The sequence below is a fragment of the Halichoeres trimaculatus genome, unplaced genomic scaffold (genome assembly GCF_033239565.1).
Source record: "Halichoeres trimaculatus isolate MK-OKI-2021-1 unplaced genomic scaffold, fHalTri1.1 fHalTri1_scaffold_4, whole genome shotgun sequence".
Lineage (NCBI taxonomy): Eukaryota > Metazoa > Chordata > Actinopteri > Labriformes > Labridae > Halichoeres > Halichoeres trimaculatus.
This window is the reverse complement of record NW_027437182.1, coordinates 40306299-40325832: the sequence shown is the minus strand read 5'-3', so window position 1 is coordinate 40325832 and position 19534 is coordinate 40306299. Positions and strand designations below refer to the sequence as shown.

The window sequence follows — 19534 nt, the reverse complement described above, 5'->3', positions numbered from 1 at the left end:
CTGCAGACTCTTCTGTGGTGATGTGTTCCATTACCTCGGAACTGGGAAGAAAGAACTGGGAGTAATGTCTTCTCCAAATCAGCGTTAAATCAGAAAAAAGCATGCCGACATACCAGAGCCATTGTGTTAGCTAATATTAGCACGCCCTGCATTTAGTTCACAAATACCACACGAAGCATGTAAATAACGCTGTGGCAGCATTTCTACAAATATAAGTTGAACAATACTATGTTTACGGCTGATTTAGAGTTACAAACATTTGCCAGAAGTGCTTATGAACTGATTATTACAGGAGCTTGACAACTGTTTAGAATGGGGGGCAGCCATCTTCGATTGTTAACTCAGGTGGTGAGGGTCCTCCAAGTTTCCAGTAGGAAATTCCGACCTCTGGTGGGTGTTCCAGTTGTTTTGCTCTGAAGAAAGGGTTGTGTATGTGATTTCATTCATTTCTACACCAGCTATCCCTTTCGGGATTGTGGGGTAAAATACACTTTCAAATTTAATTAAAAAATAAATTCAATTTCCAAACAATCACGCTTTTTCAAATTCAATATTTAAATTCAAATTCAGTTTCTGATGGCACAAATATAACCTCATACATCTCAACTTTTTTCTAACCCAGCTTATAAACAAAGACTGAAATGAAGGACTTCAATCAAGCAGCAACCTCCAGTCTGGGAATATGAGACAATACGGAAGTGCTAAAATCTGCTGTTTCTTCAGTGTCCGCTTGAGGTTGGCTCCGGAAGTAGCAGAAAGTCACAGGCACACCAAGCCAAAAAAAAAAGCCATTTTCAGAGCAGAAATTAACCTATTTACAGCCTGGTTCAAAAAACGTCTCCTGTCTGAGTCGCTAATTTTACTACTGGCACCCACTGTACGGGAAGAAAAAACACTGAGACTTTTCAGGCATTTAAGTCTCAGGGCTCCAATTTCCTGGCGCAGCGCAGGGGGCGCAAGCCTGGCGCAGCCTGCGCAGTGTTAATTTTGTGCGGCACACCACTGTGCGCTGCCAATTTGACAATTTGGTAGACCGTCTGCGCAGAGATGGGTGTGACGGCGCGCCAGGGGGAGTTGACGGCGCACCAGGGGGAGGTGTCAGCAGATTCATGTTGGCGCAGTGACAATTTCATGCCAAAAAAGTGCGCTGAAAGCTCGCCAGCTCCAACCTGGTCTATTCTCGGCTCAAGGCAGAGAGCACCCCACGCAGCTGTAATTTGGTGACAGGCGCACATGTGCGCACATGTCATCAAAGCCTCAGAGGCAGGTTTCCAGAGTGTCAGGCACATTTTAATGCAATAAACAATCACAGCAATCACTGTTTAGTGTAACTGTCTGAACCAGCATATACATTTATATCTATATTAACTGTCCCGTCACATCTGATGTCAGATTAAAGCCGTTTGTCAAAATGGAAAGTTAACCTGACGGCAGCTGGAAGTTTGATGCACATCTTACAATTAAACAATAAACAGCCTTAACATCTGATACTGAGTATATATCTGGCTTCTCTCATTTCATTTAATTCAAAGAAAAGAGGGAGAGAAAAGACAGAGAAAAAAAGACAAAATAAATGTATGTCACTCAGGATTTACCTGTGATTTCCCATATTTCTCTGTTTTAGTCTTTATTTTTAACGTGATCTAAAAAGATGGAGTACATTATTGTAAGGAGGATGAGGTGGAGACACTGGGAGAGTATACAGTATATCACCAAAGGCTCTGCTTGGCGATGACAAACCAGGAGTGCAGGTGGATCAAAAGTGTTCTGAATGGATAAGCCAGCTGTGTAACTGTCTCTTCATTTTGTTCTCCTATTAATGACAAAGGAACAGATTAAATCTGTCCTGGGAGCTGGCCCACAAGGTGACGCGCGTCGTGTCTTCTGATGTGCCCCGCTGTCCATTGACCTGCTGCAGGGACAGCGGCTCTGACCGACTCCGCTACCAGCAGTCTCTCCGTGGTGCTGGAGATCACTCAGACCAATCAGACGCTGCGCCTCAGTCGCAGGGCATTCAAAGGTGAGGAGAGGCGCTCATTTGATTGGTGAAAGCAGCGCTCGGCTGTGTTAAACCCACTCACGGCTTTTCTCCTCCCTCTCTGCCATTTGTGCGGAGGGAGGCGTGGACGCGCAACTCTGCGCTCCTCTGCGCCTGTACTGCGCCTCTCTTGGCACTGCAGGAAACTTACAAAGTGCGCCGGTCACGCCCTGTGTGGTGAAGGCCGGCGCAGGGCAGGTGCGCCTGCGCCTGCGCCTGGTCTACAAAATTAGAGCCCTCAATGTTTATTTGAAAATCAGTCTGTGCATTTGTGGATTTGTGCATGCATTTGAAAACATTTTACACATTTGTAGATGCATTTACACACAAAAATAATTTTGAGACTGATCTGACCAGTCCAGGTCTACAGAGCAGGACTTTATAGACATGTAAGGTTATTCAGTTTGGTCTTTGACGTCAGGTCAGAGGATGAAGCAGGAATCCAGGAAAGAGGCAGGAATGCCATGCAGGAAACAGGCCTCAGGCTGGAGGAGAACTCAGGGCACCTGCTATGTGGGGTAGGACCTAACTAAGCACATTATGTCTGTCTGTTTGTTTGCCTTTGTTTCTGTTTGTCCTTTTTCCCTTTGTCTGATTTTCCCTTTGTCGTTGTTGTCTGTTTGTGTGTTTTGCTTGAACTGTTTTTTCTAACCGTTTTTAACAAAATTAAAGTTAAACGTCTTTCAACTTTTAGCCTAGTGAAATCCTGACAAACATTTTCAGAACAAGTAGATAGAAACTTCCTGCTTCCATCAGTGAGAATGTTTCTACATAATGTGGATTCAAAGAGTTTCAATGATCTGTTCCAAAGAAGCTCTAAAAGAGCCCTTCACAGAGCAGAAATCCACTTTTAAAAGCAGCTCGTACAGTTCCACCTGGGAAAAAAGGTAAAAGCTGAAATCCAGAACTTACTATGAGACGCTTAAAATACCCAGAAACACACAGTCACACACAGGTTGAGTTCTTCATCCTGCTCTGAAGCTATTTAGAGTTGGTTCAATGCAACAAATAGGAGTGCTCATCTTGATTTTCTTGGCATGATGTTCCCCTGATATGTGACATACAAGGCGTTGCTGCTCAGCAGAGTCCAGCAGGATCCAGTGAGGTAGCAGATTGCCTGGGCTTACAGCTCTGCCAGGCTCTGTGGGTTACATCCCCTCAGAGCCCAGTCCAGGCTGCTTTCAAGCCAGAGGCCAGACCTCCTGCCATCAGGGACATCACGCTCCCAAAGACTCGGGGCCAGCACCTCGCCACTCTTCTCCTTATTCAGCGCGCTGGCGACCATAAGGGCACATAATGTACTGGACATATGGGCATGATTCATTTCCGCCAGGGGAACGGTAATGTGACCAAATAAGCAGTAAAAGCTCTCAGAAAAAGAAACTAGGAGCAGGACTGTGAGTCGAGACGAGACAGAGAAATGGAAAGCTGAGAGTGACAGGAGGAGCATCCATCACTGTCCATCAACATGGCACATTTTAATTCTTCACAATCCAACATCTGTGATTTATCACAGCGATGGTTTTCCGTCACTTGACAGCAGCGTTACTGAAGTCGTCTCCTGCAGTTCAGATATTTAACCTCAGCAGTAATCCGTCAGAAAACGACCAAAGCATTGCTCCTTTACAGTGAACCTGTCTGAGCAGCAGAGCAGAGACTCTGTTAGCTGCTGGCCACTGTGTATGACTGTGTTTACATGTCAGAAGCATTTTGTTTTCCTGCAGAGTGATAGTACAGGCTCGAGCAGCAGGTCTTCTCTGAGCTTGGACTTCAGCCCTGATTGAGCTCAGCTCATTGATCCAGCTCATACTAAACACAGGAAAGGTTCCTGCTTATAAACAGATATCTAGCAAACAACTTCAATTGTCTTTCATTCAGAAATGTAGGCTTATTATCGCAGCTCATCAGAAAGTTTGGTCATTATTAATAAAACTCATATAGACCCAAACTTTCATCTTAGGATGTATTGGTGATGTCACAGAAAGGAATCACGTCCTAAATAAGGTGTACGTTTGTATTTGACTTCTCTGTGTGGGGGCAGGGTTATGTGTTTGTTTCTCTTTTGAGACATTCGGTGGATGTCCATGTGGGTCCAACTTCCCACAGCTTCTGTCAGAACTATGATGGCCTGTTTTTATTCACTTTTTAATATTTTTGGATTCCTGTCCTCCAGATTTCAGTTTCAGGGGAAACATAGCAGCATGTCAATAATATTCATTAAAAATCATCCAAAACAAGCGCTTAGTAAAATCTTGAAAAAATCATCTGTGTAATTTACAAAAAAACACAAAAGGTGTTCTAGATGTTGAATGGAAGTCTGTAATTTATGAAAACAGGACGGTGTATCCAGCTGAAGACTCAGGGCATGTTTTAAGGAGCACAAGAGCCTGTCTCCTTTTCTTGATGATTGAAAATACAATCAGAATTTAAAGGGACGATGAGGAGTTTCCAGGTGAATTGAAAAAGTTTCCCTTCTAGATATCTGCCTAATAATAATCAACACTTTATAATGAGATTATCAGCACCTAATGAGGTTATTCAAAAATGCTACTTCGTAGCTTCCTGATCAGGTCGGATTGAACTGGATTGATCTGCAGCTCGTCTTAGGGCGTATTCAGACCTGGACTGTTTGGTCCACTTTAAACGGACCGGGGTTCGTTTCCCACGCTGGTGCGGACTTTCCATGCAGGTGTGAATAGACACAAACGAACCCTGGTGCGGACCAAACAACCAGACCGAGACCCACTTTTTGAGGTGGTCTCGGTCCGCTTCCAAACGAACTCTGGTGCGGTTCGTGGTTCTCCGGTGCAGGTCTAAATACAAACCAAGGTCCATCCGAACTAACTACAGAATACATGCGCCTTTTTGGCCTGTAAAGCCACCGTAACCTAACCGTCTTTGGTTCATACCTGATCCTCCGTCTTCTGTTTAGCCATGCTGTTGCTAGCATGTTGTGGGTCAGGACACGCAGAGTATAGCGCCTCCTTGCTGTGATCATTCGTCTTCGCTGTTCCAAAATTGTAAACGGTGTTGTTAAGCTGCTTTGAAGGAGCTGCTCTTGAAACTGAAAATGATTTTACAGCTCTAATAAGAGCACAAACACACGTTTACCTCCATTTCCGGGGCTGTATTCTGTGTGCCGCCCTTTGTCAGTGCTGTCCAATGAGAGCACTGATCGTCACACACCTGGATGTGTTTACAGAATATAGTCCACTTGCAAAAAGTACAATCTGAATACAAACCGCACCAAACGAAAAAAATAAAGTCCGCTTTTGGTCTGGACCAAACAAGTGGACCAAAGGACTTTTCTGGTCTGAATACAGCCTAAGTCTCCCTGACAACACCACGCCTGCTGAAGTTTAGTAGTGAGCAGAGGTATCTGTCTTTTCCTCTGCTGAAAATGATTTCTGTGATTAATGTTGTAGTGATGGTGGACACTGGAGCCTCACTGTCAGACAGAAAAAGGACAGAAGAGCAGAAGAAAGAGAAACAAAAGAGAGATAGAGCACAGGCTAAAGGCTAACACAGGCTAAAGACTAAAGCCTTGGCTTAAAACACAAGCTACAGACTAAAACAGACTAAAGGCTAAAACACAAGCTAGAGGTTTCAATGGTTAAAGATGCTGTGAGGAGGATCCGTTTTAACTGGACTCCCTCGCCACCTTCTGGCCCGGTGTCTCCTCACACTGTCGTAAATGACTTTAAGCGTGTGTTGTTTTGAAATAAAATGGGGATTGGATCGAAAACAAATCTTCTTTGTTCAAGTCAACTTTTTACTGAATCCAACACACTGAGGTAAGGTTTTTATCACGACAGTTACGGAGTGATACGGTTCGAAACATGACAACGAGCAAACAGTGTAGTAGCCGGCTATACATAGCGCTACTAGCAGCCTGGTTCTCCAACGTTTCTGTAGGCTAACCTGACAACAAGCAAACTGTCAGTTTGTGTATAGTTTAGTAGCTGTCTATATTTAGCTCAGCTGGCAGCCCAGTGCTCTGAGACATGTCTGTAACATGTAACGTTAGTGAATCCTGGTTCTGTCCTGTCAGTCATCTACCAATCAGAGCTAACGTAACCTCACTCTTCATTTTATTGATAGACTCTCAAGTTTGAACAGACCACTGCAGAATAACTGCCAGGATTCACTAATGTTACATGTTACAGACATGTCTCAGAGCATCAGGCTGTGAGTAGAGCTAAATATAGTCAGCTACTGGGGCTGGGCGATATGGCGTTTTTTCCATGCCTCGATATTTTTAGGCCATGTCACAATAAACAATATATATCTCGATATTTTGACTTAGCCTTGCTGTGATGCATACAATCAAACCACAATGGCAACACTCTATATGTGTATTGATATTTAAAATAAATCTTCTTATTAATCATGAATCCATGTTGGTTTATGAACACATTGGACCTAAATTTGTTAGAAAAAAATCAGAGAAGGAAAAAGTCTTATTTTTTTCAATGTGGAAACCACAAACATCTGCAGCAATGATCTTTTATGACTTAGAATGCAAATATGAATAGTAAATTTCAAACACTCATGTACAAATTTGGCAAATAATATCATTAACTGTTTGCATTAAAACAGAAAATTGCCAGACTTTTTTGTACAGCTTTTTACAAAACCATCAGGTGTCACTAAGATTATACAGAGTAATTGCCATGAATCCCCTCATTGCTCTGACACACAGAACACAAAAACTACAGTACGCACTCAACACTCTACTACACACCAACGATGTATTCCAAACATGTTTAAACTCACAAATAGATTACAACTCACTTTTGCGCATGTTGTAACTCCTAAAACTTCCCCTCTCTCCTAGCAACCATATGATTTTTCTGATTGGCTGAGGTGAAGCACTTTGGGCCAATAGGAAAGGAGTGTCATATAAGCACCAGCTATGACCATTTCATCCTGCATCAAATGCCTGACAGCACTCAGGAAACAGGATTCTGACAGTCTTTAACAGCAAACGTTTTCATGCTGGTCATGTGACACACTGAATCCAAACCATCTCCAAATGATCCAGTCTGTCATGATGTCCTTCTAGATGTGTGTGGGGAAATGTTGGAGTTTATAAACTGCTTTAAAAGGTATTCATCCAGGTACTGGGGCATTGCTGCAAGGCTTGCTTTTCAAAACAGCTTTCAAATGACTGATTTTACCTCTGAGCTTTTCTACTGTGTGCTCAGAAACACCACACACATTTACTGTGTTCAAGATCCCCCAACTTTCTCTGTCTCTTTGTTTACCTGATTAACTCTCTGATAACAGCTGTTTGTGTATTCTTGTAACTAAATCTCCATTTCTTCCTCTGGAAAAAGCTTTTCTTGATCTTCTCTCAGTCACATCATTACCGCTCTCCAGGTTTATCACTGTTAATGAGTGGTAGACATGCGCAGTTTGACCTTGTTTGATGGGGTTTTCCTGGAGGTTCCTCTGAGTTATGTCGTGATCTTACCTGCATCTCTTTCATGGTGCAATAAGTTAACTAGATGATTATTTTTAGTTTTGAATGTGGCTTACGCTGCAGCCAAACGGGCTGTTCCAGAACAAAATGTTAGGACTGAAGGTCCAGTTTGCTTAGTGACTGAACATGCATACGAGCCCTGGAGTTTGTGTTCATCAATTAATAATACAGTATGAAAAAGAAAGATGCATTGTGGCAGAGCACTGAAGTCCATTCTTGTTTGTTGATACAGCACACACCAAACAAACATCTAAACTTTAACTTGCTGTCATTTTGGGAGAGTGTGCTCCGTTAGCTTTAATCATTTAATTATAAATGAACCAGTATGAACTCATTTTACACACAACCCAACTGTGAGTCAACACCAGCTCCTTCAACCTGTTCAACATGTTACCCAGCTGTCTCTGTTAAAGCCTATTAAGCCATACTGACGTGTCTGTCTTTAACTGATGACCAGGGGCTGTTGAGCCTTCAGAAAGTATCCAGAAGCACGTCCAGGTCACAGATCCAACACTGGAATCTATTCATCCATGACATCCAGCAGGTTGGAGCCGGACCGGGAGGCCTCCAAAAGGATTTATTGACAGGGTGCTGAGGAATCATCCAGTTGTCACTCATTCCTAACTCAACTTTAGAATAATGCCACATTTCTTTGACCCCACTGACAGATTTTTTTTTCTTCCTTCAGGCAATTCAGACCTCATTTGGTCTTTAAATACGTTGAAATCAGACATTTTTCTGGACTTGTCGGATGAATGTGGCTCATACTACATCTGAAAAGATATCTTTACCAGGGCTTGACATTAACACCCGCCAACCCGCCAAATGCGGGTGAATTCCAGCTGTAGCGGGTAACACCGTCACTCCTACCAGCCCCTTTGGCAGGTTGATTATAATTTTCTGAAACGGCATCTGAAATACTAAACCCATTGCAATATGAGACTACGACACTACAACTCCCATGAGCACTGCCTGCACACAATGTTTGCTCATTCACGCGCTTGTCTCGAGCCTCCGTCTTGGACAGCCTGACAGCTCCCGGTGTTTAGCGCCTGATAACGTGATTTAAAACTTCACTCACGTCTTTCTGGCTCTCTATTGGAAACAGATCCCGGGGTTTAACTCACAAACTAGCTCCAAAACTCCTGTAACTTTTTAAAAGTGAGGACGTTCATCGGATGGAGCTCATTTAAACTCACACTGCATCGATCTTACCAGCAACACTCACCTAGAGCAGGGGAGGAGAGGAGAGGAGAGGAGAGGAGAGGAGAGGAGAGGAGAGGAGAGGAGAGGAGAGGAGAGGAGAGGAGAGGAGAGGAGAGGAGAGGAGGAGACCTTTGACCTTTAAAGAACCTTTTATTGGTTCAAGTTTTCAACCACAAACATAAATTCATTTACACATCCCCCCCAACAACAACAACAAACAATAAACAAAAAAATAAACAAAAAATGAACAATACACTGTTTCTTCCTTTAGAAATTGAGAGTGAGGCACTCCTGAGAAACTTTACACAGCACATCCTTAATGGCCCAGGTAGACTCAAACTCCTTCACCTCTGTCATCAGATTATAATAAACAAACTCTATTCTGATCCTGGCTGCCACTAATCCTCTGAGCATCAGCTCTATATCCGTAGATCCTACTCCCCTCACTTTGTTCCTCCTGGTGAGCCAAATGCTCATCTTAGCTTGGCCTATCAGGAAGTTCACCAGGCAGACCACCCTGCGCTGTACAGCTGAGTATTTAGGACCAAAAATAAAAAGCTGATCATCTAAAGTGAGTCCTAGTCCAGTGATCCACCTTCGTAACAACGAGAAACAGCTGACTAGTCTGGGACACTGCAGCCAAAGGTGACTCAGGGTTTCCTCGGCCTGACAGAAAGCACACAGACTTTTGGTTGTGGGGTCAAATCGAGCCACATGTCTGTTGGTGGCCACGGCCCCATGCACCAGCCTCCACTGCAGATCAGCAGTACGCTTCTCTATGGGAGGCTTGTACAGAGACCTCCAGCTGCCTTTGGGAGACGACCCCGTTGCCAACACACCAGCCCACCTCGACTCCTGCAAACCGACCAGAGACGCTCTGTTGAGGACCTTCACCACCACACAATTCAAGCTCTGTTTGGAGACTTGAGAGAAGTCAGACAGTTTTGGTGTTTTAAAAGACAGCAGAGCTCCTTCCTCGTCCTCCTGCTCCTCGATTGCAGCCCTGATGGACAGACGGGGGAACCCAACTGGTCTTCCTGGTGTGTTTGGTGCAGCCTCTCTTCCCAGAGCCTCCCTAAGGAGACTTGGGAGTCCAGCCAAGACTTCCTCTTTCAGCTTGTCCAGCAGGCGCAGAGACTTCAGGCCGGTCTCCTGGCTGAGCCTGGCAGCCGTCTTCCACTGCCCTGCTGTCCTCAGTCCTGCCAGCCTGGTCAGTCCAGCTGTGATGAGGGCTCTCTGAATGCTCATAGACCTCAGCAGTCTGCTCTTTACCATTGGATTGTGAATCAGCGGCTCCTCCCCGACCTCCCTGCAGAGCTGAGAACAGTCTCTCTGTGAGATAAAAACAGTTTTCCAGGCGTGCAGCACTGAGCGGTAAAAAGCAGATGTCTGTGAGATGTTCACGTCGTCCAGGTTCAGTAGAAACAGGTGCTTATCATATCCTAGGCCGTCCACTCTACCCAGCAGGATAGATGCTGTCAGAGTCCATGACTGCTGCCTGCGGTAAAGGAGGCGCTGTGCAGTCTGCAGACGAAACACCGTCACTCGACTGCAGAGGTCCACCAGTCCTTGGCCTCCCTCTGCCACAGGCAAAAACAGAACAGCAGATCTGGTCCAGTGAAAGCCTCCCCAGAAGAAATTCACTAGTATCTTCTGGATCTCCCTCAGCAGAGTGTCTGGAGGCTGAACCACGGTTAGTCGGTGCCATAGCATTGAGGCTGCCAGGTTATTAACAACCAAAGCCCTCCCCCTGTAAGACAGCTGGGGCTGGACCCACTTCCATCGAGACAATCGGGCACTGATTTTCCCCACCAGCCCATCCCAGTTTTTCTTTTGAAAGTCATCACTGCCCAAGAAAACACCTAAAAACTTCATTCCCTCTCTGTTCCACTGCAGCCCAGCTGGTAAGACTGGCTGCTGTTTGTCCCTCCAACCCCCCAGTATCAGGCCCTCACACTTGGACCAATTCACCTTTGCAGATGAAGCCTGTTCATACAACATTAGCTTCTGTTTCAGAAACTCTACATCCCTTTGGCTTTTGATCAGGACAGTCACATCGTCAGCGTAGGCCGACAGACTGACTGTGCCACCTAGCCCTTCTGCTAAGGCTAATCCGGTGAGGCCCTGCCTGAGCTGCTGCAGCAGGGGTTCAATAGCCAGAGCATATAGCATGCCAGACAAAGGACAGCCCTGTCTGATGCCTCTCTGAACAGGCACAGGCCGACTGAGTCCTCCCCCAACCTTTAACAAAACAGAAACCCCTGAATACAACAACTTAATCCATGAAATAAAACTTTTGCCAAATCCATATGCTTCCAGTGCTTTAAATAAGTACCAGTGATCCACTCTATCAAAAGCTTTTTCCTGGTCCAATGAAAACAGCCCCACCTCCAACTCTTTAAATTTTGAAATATCAATAATGTCTCTGATTAAGAAAAGATTGTCCATTATTGTCCGTTCAGGCACACAATAGGTCTGATTAAAATGTATGACTGTGTCCATGCACTCCTTAAGTCTGTTGGAGAGACACTTAGCTATTATTTTATAGTCTGTGCACAGCAGTGAGACGGGCCTCCAGTTCTTCAGCAGTCCCAGGTCTCCTTTCTTTGGGAGTAGAGTCAGGACTGCCCTGGTGCAGCTCACAGGTAAAGTTCCAGAGTCCAAGCAGTCTTTAAAAACTTCACAGAAGTCCTTCCCTAACAGGGTCCAGAACCGTTTGTAGAACTCTGAAGGCAGCCCGTCTATCCCCGAAGCCCGACCACTGTTGAGCTGCTGAACTGCTGCTGACATCTCCTCGAAAGTGATGGTGGAATCAAGTGAAGCTGACTGGGCCTCATCCAGCCGGGGCAGTCCCTCCAGGATGTCAGCCACGCTCTCAGGGTCACAGCTCTCTGCACTGAACAGATCTGCATAGAAGTCCATGGCTAGCTTCCTCATTTCTGATGGATCAGTTGTTATTTGTCCATTTGGCAGCTTGAGATGCATCATTTGATTATTTTCCTTAACCTTTCTTTCTAAATTAAAAAAGAAACGAGTTGGAGCATCTATCTCTTTTATGGTTGCTATTCTGGTTTTAATCACGGCACCTTTCGCTTTCTCCTGTAAAAACTTACCTAATGCTTTCTTCCTGCTCTCCCAGTCCCTCCTGCTACTGTCTGTCCCATCCATTATCTCATTTTCTAAAATTCTAATTCCTTCCTCCAATTGCTCAAAATGTTGTTTTTCAATGGTTTTCATTTGTGTTGTGTATTGCTGACAGAAAATTCTGATTTGTGTCTTTCCAACTTCCCACCACTGAGCGAGGTCCCTAAAAAGAGCCTTCTCTAATCTCCACCTGCTCCAGAAATCAGAGAAGGACTGGCAGAAGACCCTATCCTCGGTCAGCCTGGTGTTAAAGTGCCAGTAGGGACAGTGTTTGAGGTGTGTTTTCAAGGAGAAATCTACTGTTGCCAGGTGGTGATCAGAGAAACCAACAGGTGTTATGGCTGCTTTAACTAGCCTGTTACTGAAAATCTGGCTGACATAGATCCTGTCCAGTCTGGCTGCTCTCACACCCCCCTCAGAGACTTGCACCCAGGTGTACTGTGTGGCTGTTGGGTGAAGCCTCCTCCAAACATCTGTCAGGTCACTCTCTGTGACTACAGCAGACAAGTAGGCGGCTGATGGAGGGTGAGGTTCTCCTGCAGTCCTGTCTACAGAGGGGTGAGTAATGCAGTTCCAGTCTCCACCTACCATTATCACTGCACCACTGTTAAGCTGCTTTAGTTTGTCATGAAGCTTTTTAAAAAGCCTGACACGCTCCACCCCCAAGGTAAAAGCATACACATTAATAAACACAAAGGGTAAAGCACTAATGGTTGCTTGTACTGCCTGTATCCTACCTGGCTCTACCTCACACACTGAAACATCCTCCAAGTGAAGATGCTGTGAAAACAGAGTAGCTACACCTGCACTAAGGTTGGTGCCATGACTCAGGAAGGACTGACCCCTCCAGCTCATGCCCCAGTCTGCCTCAGAGTCAGCTGAGCTGTGTGTCTCCTGTAAGAAGAAAACATCTATGTTTTTATTCCTGCTCAGCTCTGCTATCATCGCTCTCTTGTCTCTGTCCCTGCCCCCGTTTATATTTAAAGTAGCTACCCTAAGACTCTGCATGAAGAAAAGAAGCAGAAAAAGGAAAGAAAGGACAAAGAAAGGAACCCTGGAAAAAACACCCACCTTCAGTGCTACACCCATTTTGATTTTTATGCTTTTGGAGGAGCATTTTCCCGTTTTTCTTTCCTTAATTTAGTCAAAATCTTTTTCAAACGAAACCGTTTTTGTTTATTCAGTTGTTCATAGCTTGCTGTTTTCCTCACTTTAAAGACAGAATTAATAAATTTATCAGTGTCAGGGAAGAAATCAGTTATTTCCACAGACTGCCTGCCTTTAGTTTCATCTAAGAAATCGTTAATCTCCTGCAGTGAATATGGCTGCTGATGCTGGTCATCATGAGATACCACATCAGAAAACTGTGACAGAGAGTCATCATCCATCACATCCTCATCCTCAACATCAGTGTTAAGGTGTGATTCACCTGCATCAGCACTCTGATTTCCTGTCTCAAGTGTAGGTGCTTCACTCTGTCCTCCTCCTGTCTGTGCACAGTTTACATTTTCCTCCATCACTTTTCCCTTCTTCCTATCTGTATCCCTGTTTTCCTCCCTGTTCTCCTGTGTAGTTAACTGATCATTTGTTCTTTTACTCAAAACATGAGCTTTCTGCGTGCCGCCAGCTGCCGCGTTAGCGGCAGCGTCCGCGGCACCGCTAGCCGCTGCGTCAGCAGCACCTCCAGCTACACAACCACTGGCCGCCCTAGCGGCAACGTCGGCGGGACAGCCCGCCGCCGCACCAGCAGCCGCGTTGGCGGCACCGCCAGCCGCCGCGTTAACAGCCGCGTTAGCAGCACCGCCAGCCGCCGCGTCTGCGGCAACGTCTGCGGAACCGCCCGCCGCCGCATCAGCTGCCGCGTCGGCGGCACCGCCAGCCGCCGCACCTACGGCCTCAGATCCGCGGCCGCCCGCAGCCTGCTCTTTATGCGGGCAGGATGAACGTTTGTGGCCAACATCACCACACTCAAAGCATTTCATGTTACCTGAGCTAGTATACACGGTGTAAAAAGCATTCTCAAACTTTACTTTGAAAGAAACTTCCAGAGTTTGGGCAGGATCATTCAGAAACATGAACGTTTGTCTCCGCAGAGACTGAACGTGCTGCAGTTTGGCGTCCTTACAGCCAAGACGAACAGTTTTTAACCCGCTCACAAACTTCCCAAAACGGCTCAACTCTCTCTCCAGAAGTTCGTTTGGTATAAAAGGGGGGACCCCTGACACAGTGATGCGGGTTGAAGGCACAAACAGCGGTGAGACGCCAACATATAGGTCATCCAAGACCAAACCCTTCTCGACCAGCTCATGAACCAAGCGCTCCTCCCGGAGGAAGGCCACGACGGCCTTGCTCATCCGAGATCCGTATGCGATGTTCTCATGGCCGATCCGCTCTCCCACGGCCAGGAGAACCTGCTCCACGGTGAACTGTGGAGGAGCCATCGCTCTGATCCCATGTCTAATTGACAGGGAGGGCGAACCCTCGTCAGAGAGGGACGCCATTAGCAGAAACCGATCCTACCAACCGTTTAACCTCGTTAATCCACAATTTAATGAATTAAACTCCTCTTACCTTGACATGAGTATCAGAAAGAAAGGTTGAAAAGCTGGAAAAACCAAACCAAACTTCCCAAACTCACGCAGCAGCTCCACACACCTGCAACCACTCACACACTCAGACTCCCAGCATGCAGTGAGAGGAGAGGAGAGGAGAGGAGAGGAGAGGAGAGGAGAGGAGAGGAGAGGAGAGGAGAGGAGAGGAGAGGAGGAGAGGAGAGGGGAGGAGAGGAGGAGAGGAGAGGAGAGGAGGAGAGGAGAGGGGAGGAGAGGAGGAGAGGAGAGGGGAGGAGAGGAGGAGAGGAGAGGGGAGGAGAGGAGGAGAGGAGAGGAGAGGAGAGGAGAGGGGAGGAGAGGAGAGGAGGAGAGGAGAGGAGAGGAGGAGAGGAGCGCGTGGAGAGAAGAGAAACTGGTCACAGATACGAGGAGCTGAAGGAACAATTTTTAAACCTCCTAATGTACAAACATTTATCACAGTTATATGTAAAAAGTTCAATCTGGAAATACTGTTAACAAACCAAATCATTCTAAATAAATGAAACTTATGGTCCAGTGTGACTTATATCTGCTGTTTTTGTCTTCATGACGCATTTTTTTCTTTTGATTGATACGACTTTAAAAAAATGTATAATTATACTACGAAGTGACATAGTCCAGACAGTATGGTACTTAGTTGATTACTGAAGCAGACATTTTTTTCATTCAATGCAATAATAAATTCCCCCTTTAATTACTTTGTCTTAATTGTCTGCATGTTCTCATATTAAAGGAGCACAACCGTTTCAGAGCTGAATACCTGATAATGGGGTGAAACATTTATGTAGTCTTGATTTAAGTGTAAACAGAGGTCATTCACATTTAAAAAGGTTGTAAATCCAGTTCAAGTAAACTTTAGCATGTTTTTGTCTGCTTTCATCATATTAAACATAATTATCCAACAACAAAATTGTGGCTAGTGAAAATGCTGAGTGGCTAGTAACTTTGGATAACCACTAGCCCCAGTGGCTGGTGAGCAAAAATGTTAATGTCAAGCCCTGATCTTTACTGAAAAGAAGACAAAAACACTTGATAAGATTTCATTTTCTACAGTGGAATGTCTGCTTGAGGCTGGCTCCAGAAGTACAGGAAGTGAAATTCACACTAAAACATAAAAAAAAAATTTTGTTGTTGTTGTTGTTGTTGTTCTTTTTACAGCAGAAATAAACATATTTGCACCCTGGTTCTCCTGTCTGAATCCTTAATTTCACTATCAGGACACTGTATCACTGGGGGACAAATGTTTTTACAGCTCTGCACTTAAATGGATATAAAGTTTGTGAGTTTACCCACTCAGAGGCATTGGCGTGGTGTGGGGATTTTTTTTGAGGAAGCCAAGTGAGACAAAGCCTCTAATCTGTATGTTTTTAATGGAGTGGAGTGGGGTACATACAAGACCATGTTGCAGTTTGTATTCGCTATTTCATGTAATGGATTGACCTGTTAGAGCGCCCAGAGAGCGCTCATTTTACTTACTTTGAACACCCACACACACCCTTTCACTCTCCCACCCTCACTCACTCAATCACACACGTACATTGTCCTCTTGACTTATCTTAAACATCTTATTAATTTACTCAACCGCCCACTCAAACACACAACCGGCCGCTTCATGCACACTGCTAACGTGCTAATCTCCCTGATTTCATTCAGTGGCTTGATGATGATGATGATACTGTGATTTGATTGGTTTGAGGCCAAAGACAGGGTGGCTTCCCTTGACACAGTCTTGGCCAATCACAAGTGAGCAGTGTCATGACCACGGCCTCATCTGATTGGTTAATAATTCTTTTTTTTTTCACCAAGGGACGCCAACTCAGCTTGGCTTCCTTGCGGACAACAGCGTGCAGTATCATATTTTCACCCCGCATTCCCCACAGAACATTTAGGAGGGCGCTGTTTTACACATCGTAAAATGCTCAATAACTAGAGGAGAGAAATAAGGAAGAGATGACAGTGACAAAACACAGAAGAATTATTGAAACTGTTAAAAAGGAGTATTTTCATTAAAACACAGCTACAGTCTAAAAGAAGAGATGAAGCATGGCTTCCCTTGGCCTCCAGGAGAAAACGCCACTGCTCAGAGGCACAGCTCATCTCACATAACTGATGGACACCCTGTAGCTGTAAGTGTGGAGATTCAAAGACTAACCCACTTCCAATATGGCCGGCTCAGCTGATTGGCTTCAGAATTTGGTGTCAGAAATACATGGGTGATGTCAGAGGGACTACATACATTAATTATGAAGTCTATGGCCAAAATGCAAACTAAAGTGCTCTCCTGGCTGGCAGAGCACACTGAACCCCTGGCACAAAAAACTGCCCCTTTAGCTGGTTAGAATCTACACAACTGTGTGTGTGTGTGTGTGTGTGTGTGTGTGTGTGTGTGTGTGTGTGTGTGTGTGTGTGTGTGTGTGTGTGCGGTGCATATTTGATTCAAATTTGTTTCAAATTGCAATTCTTTGACATTTCTGATTTTTGCGATATAAAAGTTTGCTTCTTTAACACCAGACAGTGTGAAAAACTTGAATGATGATGATGATGATGATGTCTACGGACTGTATTAGGAGCCATGTTTCCTCCCCCAAAAATCTGGCATCCCCTGACTTTGATTATCTACTAGATAGTCAAAGGAAACAGTTCCCCTTCTGCTGGACAAAAACACTTTTTCCAACACAGCTCATAATTAAAAGGTTCAAATTTGTGAAGCAGATTTTTTTGCGCACACATGAAATGCGATATAAAAACTGTGAAATGAAAAATCATGATACTTTTGTGACCTGATTTTAATTTTTCCAGCCCTTAGATATCAATATTGAGTGTTTTATTTGTGATGTTAGTGTTCTTCATAAGAGGTTACATAGATTGCAGCCCTCTGAATGGTGCAGCTCTGCTCTGTAAACTTCTCCATGCAGATTGTTGAAAAGCCACTGCAAACAGAAGGACGTCTGGTTTAAGAATTATAACAACGTGTTTTTGGTTATTTCCTCAACCCCAGCCATGTGGGTAAAAAGAAACAGTATAAGGGAAGGAAATACTTTGATTTCCTCACTCCTCTCTCCTCTACTGCCTTCGAAGTGTGGCTTCTTGCAGTGTTTCAACTAGTCTTAAGTTTTTGATCAGGTCTGTACACCATCAGACCAAACAGCTTTTTTGTGTTATCATTTATTTCCTGAGAACTACCCGGAACTTCCTGTCAGCCACCTCTGTCTCATACTCAGGGTTGCTCTTTAATCCTGTTAGTAACGAACTCCTTAAGAGAACCTGTTAATGAAGGGACACCTCCCAAATAAGGGAATAAGAGTCTTATTTGCATAAAGGAAACGGGTATACATCCAACTTCCAGTGTTACAGGTTAAAATCTAACTTGATCTGTTTTTTTAAGCCCATCATTTTAAAAAGTTACAATCATTTAACGTATGTAAAGGCGTCTTCCGTCAGCACAGGGTCCAAGTGAGTCGTGAAGAACTGAGGAGAACCCGAGCTGCATGCAGCGCTCCAGCGCGCAGGAAGGACGCGAACACACTGAAGCGAAGCTCCGCGCGGCAAAGCTTCGCTCCGTTCCCCGGGGAACACGCGTCACTACTCACCGTTCTCTGAGGTTTATGTGAGGCTGCATGCGGACCAGTGCTGAAGACAGGTCAAGAACACCGGGTTCAGACACAGCCCGGAGCAGAATCTGGTAATCCCTTCAGTCCAACACTTGCTCTTATTTCCACAGTCCAAGCAGTCAGTGTCGGTTTCCGTCTCTCAGCTGAAGAAAGTCCAGTTCTCAGTCACAGTGAGTCTTCCTGGGAAACCAGAGTTCTCCATCCGCCCCTGTATGTGGCTCCGTCCTAAATGAACAGCTTCCCCGTTCATACGATCTCTCATCCATCCTCGGGAGGAGTCGGCTTCAGTCGGTTATTTCCGGAAACTCTATCAACATGCTCCCCTCTGAAAAAGGGTCTCTCCAGAGTGCTCTGTTATAGGTCCCAGTAATAGATAATAATCCATTTAGGGAGTGGATGATCTTCAGTGTGGAAGCCCATTTCCGCCAATTCAGCAACAACAATAATAATAAGTAGAAATGATGACATAATGGACAGTAGACAAAAAAAAATCTAAAGACGAAGTGGTACCTTTACTCTGAAGTAAAAAAAAAAAAAACTGAGTGTGAGTATCTTATAATGCTGACTTTTTCCCTCAAAAGAATGACTTTTTTATCTTCTGACTTTGACCTTACTCTCATAATGACTTTTTATCTCATAATTATGTTTTTTTAATCTTGTTATTTCAAATTTTTATCTCACAATTTTAACATTTTATCTCAGAATTATTAATTTTATCTCATTATTATGACTTATGTTCTCATAATTTAGACTTTTTGTATATGTATTTATTTATTCTTAACTGGTGGGAAGGGGCTTCCACATTATCAGGGTTTGTGAAATAAGACTACTTGATTTATAAAATGAACATCTCAAATCTATGATGGCGTATTAGGGCCACTAAAGAAAAAAAAAATGTGAGAAAAAAACTCAAAAATTTCGAGTTTCTAAAGTTGCAAATTTACGACTTTAGAAACTCAAAAATTTGCGAGTTTATAAAGTCACAAATTTACGACGAATGTTAGTTGATGCACAGGCACAGGGGATGCTACGACGCCATATTATTTCACTGCAAGATGGACAGAATTGACGGCCTCATCATGCCGGGAATGGCCTGCTGGTTTCACCTTAACTGTCGCCACAGCGCCAAACTTCGGACTGCGTCTGTTTCTCTCTCTCTCTCTCCCTTTCTGTGTGTGTGTCTGTGTCTATGTGTGTGTCTGTGTGCGTGTGTGTGTATTCCTATCCCCCCCCCCATTCTCCCTCCCACTCTCTCTCCTCTATCTGTCTCTCTCTAACCCCAACACAGTTTCCTCAGATGTCTGTCTAACATGAGTCTGGTTCTGTCCGAGGTTTCTGCCTGTTAAAGGGAAGTTTTTTCTTGCCATTGTAACTTGCTAAATGCTGCAAAGTCCTGTACTCATGGTGGATTAAGATAAGATAAGACTCCTTATCTTGTCCTGATGTTGGGTTTCTGATA

At 44.6% G+C, this 19534-nt stretch overlaps 1 protein-coding gene across 4 annotated transcripts in view; it reads right to left on the bottom strand.

Annotated features, from left to right (window-relative positions):
* Positions 1–18290, bottom strand: part of ptprfa (protein tyrosine phosphatase receptor type Fa) — a 147219-nt gene extending 128929 nt beyond the window's left edge. For all 4 annotated transcript variants that reach the window (XM_074667903.1, XM_074667904.1, XM_074667906.1 and 1 more), the window contains exon 1: positions 18055–18290. The gene's annotated coding sequence lies outside the window, so the exon portion shown is untranslated. The remainder of the gene's footprint in view (positions 1–18054) is intronic.
* Between the last annotated feature and the right edge of the window lie 1244 nt (positions 18291–19534).